Here is an 18,123-nt window from a genome sequence, read left to right as displayed (position 1 = left end):
GTCATTCTTGTTCTGATTACTAACTGCACTGGAGTCTTTTCTGCAACATAGTCGGTCATTTCTTCAGTTAAGTGATTTAAGCATTGCTCTCAGCTGAGTGTGGAATACAGGACTCATTTATTTGTGTTGCTAAATTTACAAAGCAAGGATGAATATATGGATGAATATATTTATATGGATATGTGATTATACATTTACAAAAGGACTAACATCCTTATTGTCTATTCCATTGCTCAGTTACATTGTTTTGTCTGCTCGACTTTTGTTTAGAATCTGATAAGAAACTACAATCATTATCATAGAATATAAACAGGTCAGTCCAGGCCATCTATCCATCCACACACACACACACACACACACACAGAGAGAGAGAGAGAGAGAGAGAGCAGTATGCAAACACAGACAAATACATACAGCCACCTCATCTCCATAGGTTGTTTGGAGTCCTTGATGTGTCATTTGTCAGTAAATGTGTGTGTACATCAGTGTGTGTGTGTGTGTGTGTGTGTGTGTGTGTGTGTGTGTATGTGTGTGTGTGTGTGTGTGTGTGTGTGTGTGTGTGTGTGTGTGTGTGTGTGTGTGTGTGTGTGTGTGTGTGTGTGTGTGTGTGTGTGTGTGTGTGTGTGTGTGTGTGTGTGTGTGTGTGTGTGTGTGTGTGTGTGTGTGAGAGAGAGCAGGCTCTGGGATCTGGGAGGTATTGTGTGTCCCGGCCATGACTCCAAAGCCACAGGACACACTCAAGGCTACAGAGGAGGGAACCGACAGAGGGAGTGGATGAAAGAAAAAGAGAGGAGTGGAGTGGAGGAAGAGAAGCAGGGGTGAAAGAGAGAGACAGACAGAGAGAGAGAGAGAGAGAGAGGTAAACCCACACCTGCCCCAAAGTCAGCTCTGTTCAGGTGTGTGACGGCCCACTGATTTATGCCACCGACACACACTGCAAGGACAGAGGACTTGTCAGGAAAACAAGAGGTAGCAGGGGGAGGTGGACATGGAGAGAGAGAGAGGGAGGGAGGGAGAGAGAGAGAGAGAGGGAGAGAGAAACAAAGGCAGAGAGAGGGAGATGGGACTATCAGTACGCCAGGGCTGTTCCGTGAAGGATCAAATAATTAATGATATTGAATATCGCACCCATCAGATTGTGGTTTGGATATTTACCCAGATCTTGTTTCAGATCTCTGACTGTGGGAATAGAAGCATGTAATGTAGCTATGGCTGAATGTGTGAATTGTTATGTATAAATATTGCAACAGAAGAGGAAAATAGATCAATCCCTCAGCAGCATAAACAGTAAATATGAATACATGGATTGAACGGTAACATACCCCAACAATATTATTATTATTATTATTATTATTATTATTATTATTATTATTATTATTATTATTATTAACAATACATATTATTAGAATGATAATAATAATAATTATTTATGTCTTACATGAATTTATATGAATACGTTTGTATGTGTGGTTGTGTCTGTGTGTGTGTGTGTGTGTGTTTGTATTTGTGCGTATGAGTGTCATCTATTGAAGATTTTATCAAGTAAAAAAAACACTGCAGAAAAAAAGATCATCAGTAATTGCTTTGCAAATAAAAAATGGCTGGGCAGGTCCCAAGATGCTTTAGATAAATATTGGTCATTGAAATTCCATGTGGTGTCTTTTTCTTTGATGCAGGGCCAAGAGCATGAATTTATTTAAGAAATTAATGATTTCAAAGAATGTGTGAAAAAACATACATTGCAAACATCAGTTTGTTCAACATAAACACACACACACACACACACACTCACACACACTGTTTCCTTGTAACACCACATTTCGCCCCATGGGGTGTGACTGGTTGACATCACGTAATGCAAAGTCATCAGCCACCACTTATTTATTTTCGCGGTTTCCATAGTGATTGCACACCCTTTCCCACCCATGTACGTGAGAGCGCGCTCACCACCCCATCCCCCTGTACAGCACACCAAAGCCGTCACACACCTGTGTCACTTTATGCGTGCTTGTGTCTGCGCCTGTGTGTGTGTGTGTGTGTGTGTTTGTGTATTGTACATCCATATATGAATCAATACATGTCTATGCTTGCAAGGATTTCTGTGTGTTTGTGCGTGTATGTCCGTGTGTGTGTGTGTGTGTGTGCGTTATTGCGTTATATAAATGCGTTATTAGTTGTAGATTAATAGCATAAGTGGCTAATTAGGTGTGCATGTATGTCACACATCTCTAAGAGGGGCCAACAGTGCCACGCTAAAAGCTTATTTACACTAGAGCCATTTTTCAGTCGCCTGTCTGACGTCAGTCTGTTGTTGCACATACAGTAGAATTCCGTCGGAATCAATGCCGCAATATAGACCGGTAGCACTTTACGGGTGTATTACGTCCATTAAAATGGGACAAGGGCGTATTTCTGCACTTCCGTTCAATTTTTAGAGCACACGTGAAGCGTACACGTACAAAAACACATTGTTGAAGACAATGTTATGCCAGAGATGGATGGCGTGTAAACTGATTAGTTTTTTTTTCACTCACGCCTTTCGCTGATGTGAATTCTACTCAGAGGGCAGAACTGGACCACTCGGTTCAGGAACCACCGTGATGTACAAGCACAAACACAAACACACACACACACACACACACACGCACACACACACACACACACACACACACACACACACAGAACTCACCTATGGTGTCTGCAGTTGTAATGGCGGCACGTGGGCAGCCGATTGACCAATCAGATGTCTAACGTGTCAGGGCCATGTGAGAGAGCAGCCTGGTCTGGTTTTCAGTTCTGGACTGGAATCCTCCTCCCCTCCTCTCCTTTCTCGTCTCCTCCTCTCCTCTCACATCTACACACACACACACACACACACACACACACACACACATTCAGCACGGCATTCTCATCTCCTCTCCTCTCTGGTCTCTCTTGTCCCGCTTCCTGTCTTTTGTCCGAGGCGTTGGTATTCCCTCTCCGTCTTCTTCTTCATGAACCACACGCCAAAGGTTCTGTTGCATGTTCGGAGAGTTTAGGTGTCGCCGAAGAGATAGCGTGTAAAATTGACACCGGACAAACAAATCTAGGGCGTCACCTTGAACAGTGCATTAAGGGAAGATTAAAGACACCTCACGTAGGCCAGTGCGATCGTCAGAGTCAGACAGTTTCACGCTGTTAGCATTTCACAAGGAACATACCCCTTAAAAAAAAAAGCTGTTAAATTTCAGGTTTAATGTGGCCGTTTTGCAAATTACAGATCATGTAATGTTTGTGCCTCTCCATGCTATTGGATTTCAGATAAAGTGTAATAGAACCCTGGTCCCAAAGGAGTACGGGATGTCTCAGATGCAATTTAGACGTTACGTCTAATGGACTATGCTGTTACGAGTGAGACTGTCACTTTTGCATTTCTCACGGCGTAAACGTCCTCCTGCATACTACCCATAAAATATGAATAAATAAAATGAGTACATACGTAGACAACACATCTCAATTTGCTATAATTAAAATAACATTATTGTGCAATGTCTTGTGCTGAATAGGATAGATATGTGCCCTTTGCTAACCCTGTGTGTATTGACATAAACACAATGGGCCTTGAAATGGCTCTATTGACTAACCTAGAGACGCAGAGAGCGAGAGAAGCTGGGATGAGTTTCTGTCTGCGTTAGACCACTAGGGAGAGCTCTCCAGCGCTACTCCACCATTTGCTGACTCCTCCCCACAACACACACACACACACTCCTCCACATGTACACACTCACACACACACACACACACACACACACACACACACACACACACACACACACACACACACACACACCCCACACATACATCCCCCCAACACACACACACACACACACACACACACATACTTACGCACACACAGCCTGAAGGATTGACCCCAGGAGGTCTGTTCTTCCGGTAGTCATGGTGACCATCGCTAGGCCAGGTGAGTGAGAAGACAGATGATGACACACACACATCCATAACTCAGAGGAGATGAGTCAGAATCAAAGATCTCATACTGCGAGTGAGAGTGAATGTGTGTGTGCACGCGCGTATGTGTGTGTGGCTGGGTGTGTGTGTGTGTCTCTGTGGCTGGCTGTGTGAATTCTGAAAAAGTTACTGACTCTTGATGGATGGTTAGGCCCTGGGCTGTACCAGGTGCATGTGTGTTTAAGTGTGTGTGTGTGTGTGTGTGTGTGTGTGTGTGTGTGTGTGTGCGTGCGTGTGTGCGTGTGCGTGTGTGTGTGTGCATCTAAAACTATATACTGTATGTATTTCTCTGTTTGTGCACCCTCACATGCACAAAAACATAAATGTATATTGTATATGCAAAAGGTGAGTGCTCTACAAGAAGAAGAATGGGTGTTGAAGTGAGTCAGAGACAGAGTGTGACAGAGAGCCAGCAGCATTGACAGAGAGCAAGTGACAGAGAGAGAGAGAAAGAGAGAGAGAGGCAGAGAGAGGATGGAGCAGTTGCTGTCGCTGTGGTAGGTGTTTGGCCTGAAGCTCCCTCTGTCTCTCCCGTTCTGCGGTCTTCACACATGACACCGGACACAGCGGATGTGCTCCTCTGGGGCTCCGGGTGAAGATCTTATCCAGACAGAGATGGATGAGGGCCCAGCCGTGCTGGCTGCCCACCGGCTGGTACAGTACACCCACCCAGGAGAGAGGGGGAGAGAGAGAGAGAGAGAGAGAGATAGGGAGAGAGACTCCACTCAGAAAGAGGGATGGGTTGAGAAATAGAAAGAGATAGAGAGACTTCATGAGCACTGAGCTCAAACAGAGTGAAAGAATGTGAGAGAGAGAGAGAAAGAGAGAGAGAAATGAAGTAATGCAAATGATGAAAGTGTAATGCAATGGCTTCCAGGTAGTATAGGAAATGTAATTCTACATGTGTCCTGTGGGGGCAGCATGGCATCAAAGCACACCATAACAGTCACATAAAGCAAAGAGGAAACCAACCTCACTCAACATACGCAATATATGGCATCACATACACACACACACACACACACACATATATATATATATATATATATATATATATAAATATAAACATATAAACGTTTAAAAGTCTATGGCTTACTTGTAGGGTGAATTCATTATCTGAAAGCATAGAGCTTCCTGAACATTCGTTCTCTGAATCCTCAGTGGAAGTGGATGCCGTAGAGAATGAGGTGTAAAATGGAGGGATTTGTGTCTAAAACGAGGGGGCAAATCACACGTGTTTCTGTTTAATACTCACTCTTCATGGAGGGATCTCTCTCTCTTTCTCTCACTCTTTCTGTCTCATTCTCTCACTTATTTTCTCTCTCTTTCTTTCTCTCTCTCATTCTCTTTCATTCTCTCTCTCTAAGGTTGGTCTGGGTCGGGGTGTTAATGTGCAGCTGAGAAGGCCCAGCTCAGGGGCATTTAGCAGGCTTGTAAAAGCCCAGCTGTTTGAAGGGCTCACATGTGTGTGCACAGTAAATAGCATTTGCACTGCAATCAAATCAGTCTGCTGGGTCAACAAGCCCCCCTTGAAGAGCTACTGAGCAACTGTTCCGAACACACCTAAGGCCCCCCACACACAGTCCACATGTATAGATACATGCAAACATACAGTAGATATACAAATATTCACACAAATCCACAGCCCCTTAAACACAGTACATATACACTCCTAAACACAATTCCACACACACATATAGATATTTATATATGATTATACACACACACAAGCAACGCACGCACACACGCACACACGTATTCACACACACACATGCACACATGCTCATGCGCACACATTCATATATACAAACGCCATACACAGTCACGCACACTGTTCTCACTGAGTTCATTCCCATTCTAGCCTGTTGAGATCTGCCGTGGTGTTTTTAAAACAAACACGGTCTCGTTTCGGCACATAAACTCCCCTTCCACTCCATAAACTTCACCATGGCCTTTAGCAACACATCTGAGAGAGAGAACCAATGGAAAGGTTGAATAGCGAGATGGAGGGAGTGGTGGGAGGAAGAGAAGAAAGCAGGAGGAAAAAATAAAGGAGAGAGGAGAAGACGTTGATTAATGAGGCATTTCATGCGAGGTCTTCACGTCTTCCCTTTAGCTCCTGCCCAATCGTAAGTCTCCCGAACGATCAGGTAAAAAAAAAAACAGTATTTTCACGTTTGTGGTTGTGAAAATGCCATGCTGTTGGAGACAGGAAGTGCTTCCTGCATGGGAGTTGCCAAGACAACGCTTCCATTATGTCACAGAAATCCCACTTTTAGATTTAAGGCCTTACCATATCCGCTCGTAGGTTTTCAGGAATGACAGGGTCCCTCAGGCTGAAACGTGTTTGTGTTAGGGAGGCCAACGGCCCATTCCCTTCATAACAACACAACACACGGGCCTGGAACCAGGGAGGTAGGGGCCTACGGTCTGACAAAATTGCCGAATTACATAGCTGATAGTTACCTCCGCCTGTCTGTCTGTTTGTTTGTTTGTTTGTTTGTCTATCTGTCTGTTTGTTAGCAAGATAACTCAAAAAGTAATGGATGGATTTCAAAAAATTCAGGGGAGGTCAGAAATGACCCAAGGAAGAAACGATTAGATCTTGGGAGTGATCCGTAACACCGTCGGGATTCCGGAGCCGTTTATGTGTTTCGCTTAGTGTAATGGCATGGTATGGCCACGTGGTGGTGTTTTGAATAGTTTAGGTTCAAATGTATGACAACCTAGGAAGAACAATGCAGGCGGAGGTCTGCGCTCTCGGAGTTACTTTTCTAGTTTCTAATGGAACTCTATGTGGGTCCTGGCAAGAAGTATGGGTCCTTCAAGTTCCAATAAAACTCATAAGTTAGTGGTAAAATTCAGAGCTGTAGATGGTTCTAATATCTAGAACAATTACCCTTACAGAAATTTCAGGTTTCTGGCGTACCGTTGCCACAAATATGCGGCATATTTTCGCATGCAAATTAGTTGTCTTGCAAACAGTTGTGGTTAGCTTTTGGAAATGTTGCCGAAATATCATGCAAATTGGGTGTGCCACCTCAGAAGGTCACAGGAAGTTTGCTATTATTGGCTTAGGGTGGTGGCAAATCACTGGCCAACACATTTGCCACTAGTGGCAAACTTCTCATTGTTGCCAGAACTTTGTTGGAAGTTTACCTCTGACGGCTAACATTGGCAAACGTTCTTTGACCGTTGAAGTGGGCCTACCTAGCTGTACTTAGACCTGTCACATAGCAACACTGAGTACCACAGCCTTGTTTCTCGCTTCTTCTCTGTGGGTGAAATAAGAGGCCAACAGGTCTTTTAACCAGGGTAAGAAAAGTCAATGCATCAATTATCCATCTGTTTGTCCAACCTTTTGTTAGCGTTATGTTAGCGGTCACCTAACCTTTCCTGCAAAGGTCAAAACAATCAAATCCAAACCAAACAGCATCTGACTCATTTCTCTTCATATGAACGCTAGATGGTTCAGGTGAACTCTCTTTCTTTCTCTCGTACAAACACACAAACACACACTTAAATATGCAAACAAGCAAAAACACAGAAACACACACACACACACACACACACACACACACTCAATGGGATTATGGCTTATATATTTGAAGCAAATTGATTTGAAAAGATGGAGGGAGGGAGGGAAGATGGAGAGCAAACACAGGGAAGGAGTGTGGGAGAGTGCCCTACAGTCCGATTCAGCTGCCAATCAGAGAGTGGCGAAGGGTTAGGCAAACCAGCCCCACCCGATTCAGCTGCCAATCACAGAGTGGCAAAGGGTTAGGCAAACCAGCCCCACCCAATTCCGACAGACTGAGTCACCACACAACAACAGAGACCCCCAGGCAAGCACAAACACTCTCTCACACACACACACACACACACACACACACACACACCAACACATACACACACAAATGCACAAAAGGGCAAGCACACACACACGCACAGATGCAAACAGACACTCACAGATTCCCCCATGCTGAAGGATACATACACATACAAATGCAAATATAAAAACTCTTAAAACAGAACCACAAACATACTGTATACGCACACAAACAACCATGAATACCACAAATATATATGCACAGATATATGAAGACACACACATACTGTAAGCACAAAGTCTGCTCTTCTACATATAGCCATGACACTGTTTGCAAACATTGCAAACAGTGTAAACACACACACAAGTCATGCATGGACACAAACACACACATGCACCAACTCACACCTATGCAAACACTCACACAATGCAATACCCCCAACACATACTTGGGTGGCACACACACACACACACACACACACACACACACACACACACACACACATTCCAAGGCTTTATACATACATTCTCACCACAACTAAGGGAGACAGAGACTATGTTGTTCATCATTTTAGCTGAATACAAACAATTTCATCAGTTCAGTTACCACATTTTATTCCACTGAATTCTCTCACACAATCCTATGGAATCATCACTACAGATAATATACAATAATAACAATGCCTTACATTTCAATTGTGTGTGTGTGTGTGTGTGTGTGTGTGTGTGTGTACGCACGTGCTCTGTGAGTACTTGTGCCTGGGCATGTTTAAACACCGAAGCACGCGTGCCAAAATCTCAGAGTCAGAGCCAAACTATAAATAAAAATGATCTCTTGCACAGAAGTCACATATGAAACCTCCACTGCAGAGCTTCCTGGAGCACTTCCAATTAGCTCCAGATTCGACTGGCCATCCGTCACACACACAACACTGGCACTCACCATTGGTTGTTGAGAATCGCTAAGCCTATGAGGCAGGGACTAACAGAGACAGCAACTGCTTGTGCTGAGGCACAGTTCCCAGCTCTGGCCAGAAGGGCGCAGTGCAGCGTGCAGGACCACCGGGTATCCCTAGTCCTTTTAGTGGTTAACCGCTTCACTGCCAGAGACAATTGAAAATTAGGTAAATACTAACAGTGTACAAAAAAAGTTCCACACATTAATGGAATGCTTTGAAAATACTGAAGGCTTGCAGTGCTATTGTGTTAAGACTCCGCATAATTATATTATTTCATCCTGAGCTGAGCTTGATTTGTTTTGTTTTGTTGATAAAGCAACAAAACTGCATTGCGTATGAAACATGTTGAAAGAGCTCCTTTGTTTCCTGCTGCACTGTAACTATCTCAGCCCTTTTGTTTAGTTTTGCCAATATTGTTTTGAAACTATAATTGATTGCTTTTATCTTGCTTTATCTCAGTGGTGGTGTGTACTGGTAAATAAATCAGCCATTACTGCCATCAAGGCGTGCTGCTCATAGAGGCATGAAAAATAGTGAGCAGGCTTAGATGATAAGCTGAATAAGTGCTTTTACGACATGTGTGTGCGCACATATGCATACACACACACACACACACACACACACACACACAGTTTTCCAAACAAATTGTCACACACAAAATACACACAGATACACTGAACACACATGCACACATTTACACAAACAATTGAAACAGCGTTCTGTGAGCAGTTGAGGCATTATGTTCAGTATGAGTGTGCGTGACCATGTGTGAACGTGTTTGACAGGCTCTTATCAGTGTTACTGGATGGCATGGACAGGAAGGATGAAGCGCCGGAGATGCCACTTGACCACAGGGGTGAGAGAGAGAGAGAGAGAGAGAGAGAGAGAGAGAGAGACTGGGGTCAGGTCAGACAGCAGTGCAGCGCCTGTGTCCTAATCTCCATACTTAAGTAGAGCGAGAGAGACAGAGAGAGAGAGAGAGACAGAGAGAGAGAGAGCAGGTAGGAACGTGTGCAAACTCCTGCCTCCTCAATCCTCTTATCTGAAGCATAACACCAATGCACCCCATGCTGAATAATTACCGGTGTCATCCCAAGTTAAACCAACTCAATTTCTCTCCCACAACGCCAGCCACCTTGCCGTCGCTCCCCAGCTCCCCAAAGTAGCACTCACCTCCACACGCTCTTTTTTTTCTGTTTGTCTTTTTTTAATTAATCAGTTTGGGGGTTTTTTTGGTTTAAATAGGGGAAAACGGTGTATTAGAAGACGCACGTAATGACTGCCATCAATTAATGGTCTCCGCTGGTTAAATACCTTTTTATCTTTGCTGAGGCACCCTGCCAGGACACTGGGTGGCATTTTAATGGGCACAGGGCCACCACTGAGGTTTGTGTGTGTGTGTGTGTGTGTGCGGGCGCATGTGTTTATCAATGCCATATTGTGTGCGGGTGTAATAGCTGTTTGGGGAAGTAGAATTACATTTTCTGTGCTTGTGCGTGTGTGTGTGCGTGCGCGCACGCGTGTGTGTGTGTGTCTGTGTGTGAGAGAGAGTGTGTGTGTGTGTGTGTAGCAGTGCAGCCTCTTGTATCTGTGTATACTATGTACTATGATTTATGCATAATAGGCTTTGCATGTTTAGAATATTGGGTACATTGTCATGTATACACATATGATCATACCGTACGTGTGACCCTGAACAGAATATCCATATATGAATGTGTTTATCTACAGTAAAGGGCTTGAACAAGTGAACACAGGCTGTTTACATGTGACAGTAAATCCCTCTTAAGCTAATGCACACATTATGGACATAGCTCCACTCCCTCCCTCAACAGAGCCACACTCACAAGACCTATCTCATGGTCATGGCTGAAGTTCAACAGGCAGAGGAGTATGGCGTTTGTGGTCTGATAACGGCACCTTAAGAGGTCACCTCCACCTTCTCCCTTAAAGTGGCTGTTTATTTTCTCTGCTCTGAGAAGGACCCTTACCTCAGAGCAGATATGGCGAGCCAGCCGACGACACACCCTCTTCTTTTCTTCTGGCTCTCCCTCTTTCTTTCTTTTTCTCCTTTTTCTCTCTCGTTCTCTTTTTCCCTCCTCCTCCCGGCGTGGCTTCGGGCAAACACTCGACTGGCGCGATACCATCAGCGTGTTCTGTTCCCATTCTTCAGCCTTATCAGCCGCTTGATTAGCCCTGAAATGAATTATGTCCGACTGCATAAACAAACGTCTCCCAGTTCCCAAAGTCATCATTCGTCTCTGGGGCTCCACCACGTGTCGCGTTTCCCTGGAAGGACCCTGCCGCCGCGGGCAGACAGCTCAGACAGAGGGAGTGGGCCATGGAGCACCCCACCAGGGATATTTGCTAGGTAGAGGCACACCTAGACATACTAACACACACACACACAAACACACACACACACACACACACACACATACACACATGGATGCATGCGCACACACACGGATGCATACACACACACACACACGCACACACACATATACACACTTACCAACTCACACTCACAGACACACCCATACATACCCACAGGCATTGAAACAAAGACGCGCACACACGCAAAACATAAAAACACTGCCAGACACGTAGCATGCTCACTATTTACCTTACCTGTGTGTCTCTTTAAAAGTAATAACACTCCTTAAGGTAGACTCTTAATTGCCTCTTCATCCCACCTGACACACACAGCTCACATAAATATTGAAAGTGCTTAGCACACGTCTTTTTGAGTTTAACAAATGAACTTCTCAAGTCTCAAGGGCAAAAAAAGCACCAAACATCAACAAAACAGATCGGCGCTCATACACTGAACAAATATTTGGCCAATTATTTAATCACCGACCATCTCATATCTCTTTCGCAAGATACATGCTTCGCCTCCAAGCCATTAAACAACTATGCTCCTGAGCTGTTAGCGGTTGCCATATAATCAATAATGTGTCGTTTAGGAACCATAGTCAAAAATGGCACTTTGAACAGCCCTTGCAGAAGCCCTCTGATTAATTATGGCCGTGGCTCAGATTCAGACAGGGGGAATGTGTCCTGTCTGAACTCTTTTGGCCACCGTGTCCTGTAGTGGCGTTGGCCTCGAGAGCTATGGGAACCGTGGCTCTGAGGGTGGGATAAAACTGGACATTGTCATCTGTCTCAATGCCCATGAGCTGACTCTGCCAGATAAACAATGCAAGGTCCATGAGGAAAGTATATATATATATATATATATATATATATATATATTCTCCAAATAAAGTATAATTCTTCAGGGTTCCTCAACGGTCTTATGCCAATCATTTGACCAACATATTTAGACTATACCTTGGTTCTTATTTTACTGCTGCTATGTTACAAAGTCAGTTGTGATTTAGACCAGGAAGCTGCTTGAGGTTGTAGAAACGACCACTAGGGGCAGTGTGGGACAAAGTGTCACAGTCCACGAGCCACAAACCAAGTGAAGAGGGAGAGGAGGAGGAGCCTGAGGAGTCCCCCACAAACAGCTCTGGAGAAGACCTACCTGTCAGCCAGGCCAGAGTTACGGCCCCCAGGTTACACTAAACAAGACCAGGAAGATGGATAGAAGGAGAGAGACACACACACACATACTGAATGAGAAGAGAGACAGAGCGGGAGAGAGAGAGAGAGAGAGAGAAAATGATAGTAACACCAAGGCATGAAGAAGACAGATAGTGCCAGAGAGAGGGAGAGAGAGAGATACTCTTAGCAACACTAAAAACATGAAAAAGATGAATGCTCTGGAGAGAGAGAGAGAGAGGGAGAGAGAGAGAGAGAATCCCATACCACAGGTTAAATTTAGCCACAGAGACAGTTTCCCAGACATTCCCACATCTTTGGCAAACACACTCCTCCTTTTTCCTTTTTTTATCCTCTTGGGTGTATACCCAATATATACTGTATATACTATTTATTTTTCTCTTTATTTTCTGTTTCCACACTGGCAGTTCTGACCTGATCGGACAATCTGACAGGAGGGTGAGTTGTGGTCCTTTCACCTACTCCCTGATGGGATGGGCAAGCTTGTGTTTGCTACTGTATGTAAAACAGAGCATGCCCTACATGACCAATCATCCTCTATCCAGACAACTGGATATCAGATCATCAAGTGTATGAGTGGGGAGGGAAAAAGAGAAAGAGCATAGAGAGAGAGAGTATAGAGATGTAATGGTACTGTGCAGAAGCAGTTAGGTGATGGAGACGATGACGTGGGTGAGAGTGTCTAAGCTACTGTATGTATGTAAAAGCCAAACCGGATGAGTGTGTCTAAGCGCTAGTGATTAATGGCTCAAGGCCACGACCATCCTCCTGCTACATGGGAACTCGTGTGCTCTCTTAGGCATCGTGCGTGTGTGTGTGTGTGTGTGTGTGTGTGTGTGTGTGTGTGTGTGTGTGTGTGTGTGTGTGTGTGTGTGTGTGTGTGTGTTTGTTTGTGTGTGTGTGTGTGTGTGTTTGTGTGTGTGTGTGAGAGGAATCCGCAGGCCACTGTGGACACATCAACACATCTCCCTGGGTTCCACTGATCAAGCCTCCACTGACCAGACAGACAGCGGGATATCTGACGAGTGTGTGAGTGGTGGGTGGGAAGGAGAAGTGGTATGAGAACATTCACATGATGCAGTCAAGTAATGGGTTGCAATGACGCACGCGTCCGTCCAATATGCTCCAAAGGGAGATTTGTTCGCTAAAAGCTTCTCGCATTATTGCATTTTTATTGGAGTTCATGGATTTTAGCAAAATGATAACCCAGATACTGTGCCTTCCAAAAGCATGCAGACAAAAAAAGATGAAAAACAGTTCTCCCCCATTCTCTCAATAAGGCTTTGCTTCAATTCAATTCTATTCTATTATAGTTGAGACATTGAGTCATTGATTCCGAACCTGTTTACACACGTCTGTGGCACAAGATCTAAACCGGATCAGTTCCGAACCCAGTTACAGTGTTAACCATGACATTAAGCGATGCACCACTTCTCCTGAACTGATCAGACTGTTGCAATCCAATAAAAAACATTTGTCATCACTCCCCCTCCAACCTGCCAAAATCTACTCCTGGATCATGACAGAGGTGGAATATGACTTTCACATCAACCCTTATACAAAATACTCCATTTCAGCAACCCCTCCCAACACACACACGCGCGCGCGCGCACACACACACACACACACACACACACACACACACACACACACACACACACACACACACACATACACAAATCTAGAACTGTAACAAAAACTCTGGTTCACAGCTTGGTGACAAACCCCAAGACAAATAGCTGATACTTGTGAAGTCATAAAAGACCAAATGGCATCGTTTCCCAGATTGTTGCCTCACCCTCTCCATGACACTGTTGCATGTGTGGGTTTGACAAAGCGTGGCCTTTACAAAGAGATCAGACCAGACTAGAGATTAAAGGTGTTTATTTAGACATGTGTAAGAATGCCAATCACTTGAAAGGTCAAGGATATGTGGGTCAATCTTTTTACACAATAGACTGTTTTTTTTTTTTTTTTGTGAGTCACCTGCAGTATACTGTGCTCCTTATTCATTTGGATTTTGCCTGAAATAAACAGTGAAATTGTCTGAATTGCAGATGCTCGATACAGAGATGGTTGATGTCCTGCACAATGACATTCCCAAATTTGGATAAACAAGTGAAAGCAGCCAACATGTGTGATATTTTATTCTCTGATACAGCCTGTGTGCCCTTGGTTAGTACTAGGCCCAGAAGTCAGGGAGTGGCTGTAGAGGAGTGGAAGAGTACAGTCGGTGTGTGTGTGTGTGTAAGAGAGAGAGAGAGAGAGAGAGAGCGAGAGAGAGTTAAACCCCATGATGTTGATGGAATACCCTGGTCATGACTCACACATGTGAAATGCATCTCGAGCTTTGATCTACAGGAAGTTGACACTATCATTTCACCATGCTCACGGCAGACGACATGCTCCCCGCAAGATATCAAAACTCATATAAATGAATGAGGGCTTGTCGCCCATAAGTCATTCGCTTACTGAAAAATGCATTAGGCCTTTATTAATGACAGAGAGTGCTGGTGTGAATGTGTGTATTTGTCTTGTACTGGCTGCTAATGCTAAACAATCAATATTAGCAGCAGCTCAGCAGATGGTAACAAGTCTATTAAGATTTTAGCTCACAGTCAACATAACTAGCGAGGAACATAGAAACTGATGTGTAAAAAATATATGTGCTTGTCTGTAAAGACAGCAAGCGTAAGTGAGAGGTTAAAAGAAATGTTCGGCTATCTTTGCTCTCATTGATTTGTTGCATGTTACTCTCACTAAGTCTAACTTAAAACTGTGCTATGTTTGGTGTGAGTTAACAGTATAATGTATAACCCTGAAGTCATAAGATGAACTCACATTACATTTTCTCGTAATTGCTCTAAAATTTCCAGAGATTTTGTCTGCATTTTCTCAGCAGTGCTATGTGGAAAACATTGTGGCATTGGCAATATTCGGTGGAATTTTTCTTCTGCATGCACACTGTATACATGAAAACTGGAGGGGAAAATACTCTTTTTTTTCCCTCCCTGAAGCTTTTCAGTCTTCTGTGACACACTCTAACAAACGAAGAGTGACAAATGGCCCTGACAGCGGCAGAACTGTAGGCGTTATCGAAAGGCCTTATGTAAACTGTGGAGTCACCCCCCATAGGCTGTTATTAGTGGCCAATCCTGCTCAAATAATGGCTCCGTCCTTTCAGCGCCGCGCTTTCCTAAGTCCCTCTCTACAGTAGCGGTAATTACAGGTGTCACTCCGGCGAGACCTTTTGATTGGCACCGGCGGGGCTGATCTAACAGCGCCGACTTGGACCAGTCAGCGCCGACTTAGCCTCGATTCTCCACCTTTCATTCTCCACAGCTTCGCTTTGCAGGAGGTCAACGAGCTCTTCCAGCCTATTATTATCTGACAGTTGAAAGACATGTTGTGAATGAAGGAAAGCACATGGCTGTGGGGGGGGGGGGGGGGGGGGGGGGGGGAGGGGAGGGGTGAATAACCAAGAGAAAACAAACTTGAGATTTAAGAAAACAGAAATGATTTTTTTTTCCCCCCGGCTCTTGAATGCGACGCGCCCTGGTTCCACACGGAGATCTGAGCGCTGGCGGCGCGTCCAGAGCCAACTCCTCAGGTGAACGGGGAGAGGAAGGAACAAAAGGCCGACCGAGGCGTGTTTGTGTACGTGGGCGCCGACACGCACACACACACACACACTTACACACTCTCTCTCTCTCTCACACACACACACACACATGCACAAACGCACACACATACTGTACACTCTCACATACACACACTCACTCACTCACTCTCTCACTCACACACATACTGTACACATGCACACGCACACACTCAGCCGGGCCAGAGGGAAGAGATACCATTCAGTTTTGCTGTCGTCACCTCAGTGTGAAGGGCTCACTCATTATGTTTCTTTCTCTCTTGTCTATTGCATGCGTTCAAGACAAGTGAGGAGAGTTACGTGGACAGCTAGTGTTGACAGAGGGCTTAATTAGTGCCATGATGTTGATTTGGGAACACTGCCCTCAGTAGAATGGGGTGTGTTCCTGTATTATGTGTGCGTGTGTGTGTGTGTGTGTGGGTATGTGTATATGTATCATGTGTATGTGTGTGTGTGCGCGTGTGTGTGTGTTTGGGCATACAGTACGTGCGTCTGTGTGCAATCGTCATTTTATGGCAATTGTTACTGTATGTGCGTGCATGGATGTGTTTGTGCAAGTGCCATGCATGTTATTGTGTGTGTGTGTGTGTGTGTGTGTGTGTGTGTGTGTGTGTGTGTGGCGTGCGCGTGTGATATTGGAGAGCAGGCCTCTACCCATCTTCCCTAGTGTTCCCTTTCCCTCCACAGAGGTTCCATCAAACGTCCGTCCAGTGGTCCTCAAGTACTCCCCAAACCCATTCATTACACAGCTCAGCGTGATGCTCGGTGTTGATCAGTTTTGGTAGCTCACGGTGATGGGCAGAGCATTACTTCCTATTACCGGGCTGCTGAACACTATAATTGACTGCCATAGACAGCTAATGCTTCTTATATTGCTTAATGTCACATGTTATTGAACAGTGAGTAAGCTTGTAAGCAGACAGTGCCTCATCAATGCATATTAATATAGTTATTGTCCTATTATTGACTTGTTTAGAAGGTAGAGAGGTAATGATTGAGATGACGTATAGTCAGTGTGGTGTTGTTGTAAAGCGTAGTTCTACCACAGTAATAGAGTGCCACCGCGTACCGACAGTTTGAATGGCTGCGGTGCTAAACTGGTTCCGTGTGGTCCGTTGCACTACAGCAGCCGAGTTGGGTCCAATAGCCGTAGAGTATGGATGTAAGGCTCCATACAGTGTATGCTGGAGTTTAATGACTCAATATATCAAACTTGAGCGTGTACTGTGACCTGTGGGAACTCGGAGGCTTGTTTGAAGATGTTGAACATGGTTTGATAATTTGAAAAAGGCTAGAGGTGATGGGGATGATTTCCTTTGAACAGATGGGTTCCCCATGCAGGCAGGGCCTCAGGAGTCTAAAACATCTAAAACACCCTCATTTAAAATGGCTGACATTCAAAAGTCAATGCGTAATACATCAAGACCTTCTTTAGATCTCAGAGGCGTGTCACTGTGATGCAGCAAAACTACTCCATTTTGTTTTGTTGACACGGTTCACATATTTGAAGAGATTGCACCTTGACCTTCGCTGGATGGTATGTCGTCCGTGCCTACTTCCTGTTGTGTCCGTGACTCTCTGCACCAGCAACGCACTCTCTCTCTCTCTCTCTCCCTCCCTCTCTCTCTCTCTCTTTCTATGTCTCTCTCTTTCTCCCTCTCTCTCTCCCACGCAGCGTTCCATCACACCTGACCCATTTTGGCTGTCTCCGTAGAGACACACTCCCCACGCTGCGATTCGCAGCTCTCTGAGATATGTGACGTGAGGGTGGCAGGAAGCCCATACTGTAAGCTCATAGGAGGCTGTTTGGGGCGGGGGGGCGGGGGGGGGGGGGGGCTCTTAGGAGGCGGGCTGTGTGTGTGTGTGTGTGTGTGTGTGTGTCGGGGGGGGGGGGTGCAGCCCCTTGACTCTGAGCTTCTGGGCTTGGAAGGAGGTGGGGGCCTGTAGTGGAGTGTGGGTTTTTGGGGGGGAGGGGCTGTACAGTGGAGAAAAATGCTGCAGGCTTATTCGCGGACAGCCGTTTTGTTTTCGTTCGCTGGACCAGCAGGACCCCTGAGTGATGTCAACCGAGTTTTGGCCCTGGCGAGTGTAATCTAACTATC

At 45.0% G+C, this 18,123-nt stretch overlaps 1 long non-coding RNA gene across 1 annotated transcript in view; it reads right to left on the bottom strand.

The window, feature by feature from the left end:
- Positions 1-10,827, bottom strand: part of LOC134076309 (uncharacterized) — an 11,457-nt gene extending 630 nt beyond the window's left edge. Inside the window, exons 1-2 of the long non-coding RNA XR_009938600.1 lie at positions 10,785-10,827; positions 2,690-2,854 (exon numbers count right to left, since the gene is read on the bottom strand). This is a non-coding gene — a long non-coding RNA (uncharacterized LOC134076309). The remainder of the gene's footprint in view (positions 1-2,689; positions 2,855-10,784) is intronic.
- Positions 10,828-18,123: the final 7,296 nt, after the last annotated feature.

This window comes from Sardina pilchardus, chromosome 3 (assembly GCF_963854185.1).
Source record: "Sardina pilchardus chromosome 3, fSarPil1.1, whole genome shotgun sequence".
In the NCBI taxonomy this organism is placed as follows: domain Eukaryota; kingdom Metazoa; phylum Chordata; class Actinopteri; order Clupeiformes; family Clupeidae; genus Sardina; species Sardina pilchardus.
Note: the sequence above shows the minus strand (reverse complement) of the source record. Positions and strands in the feature narration are given on the sequence as shown.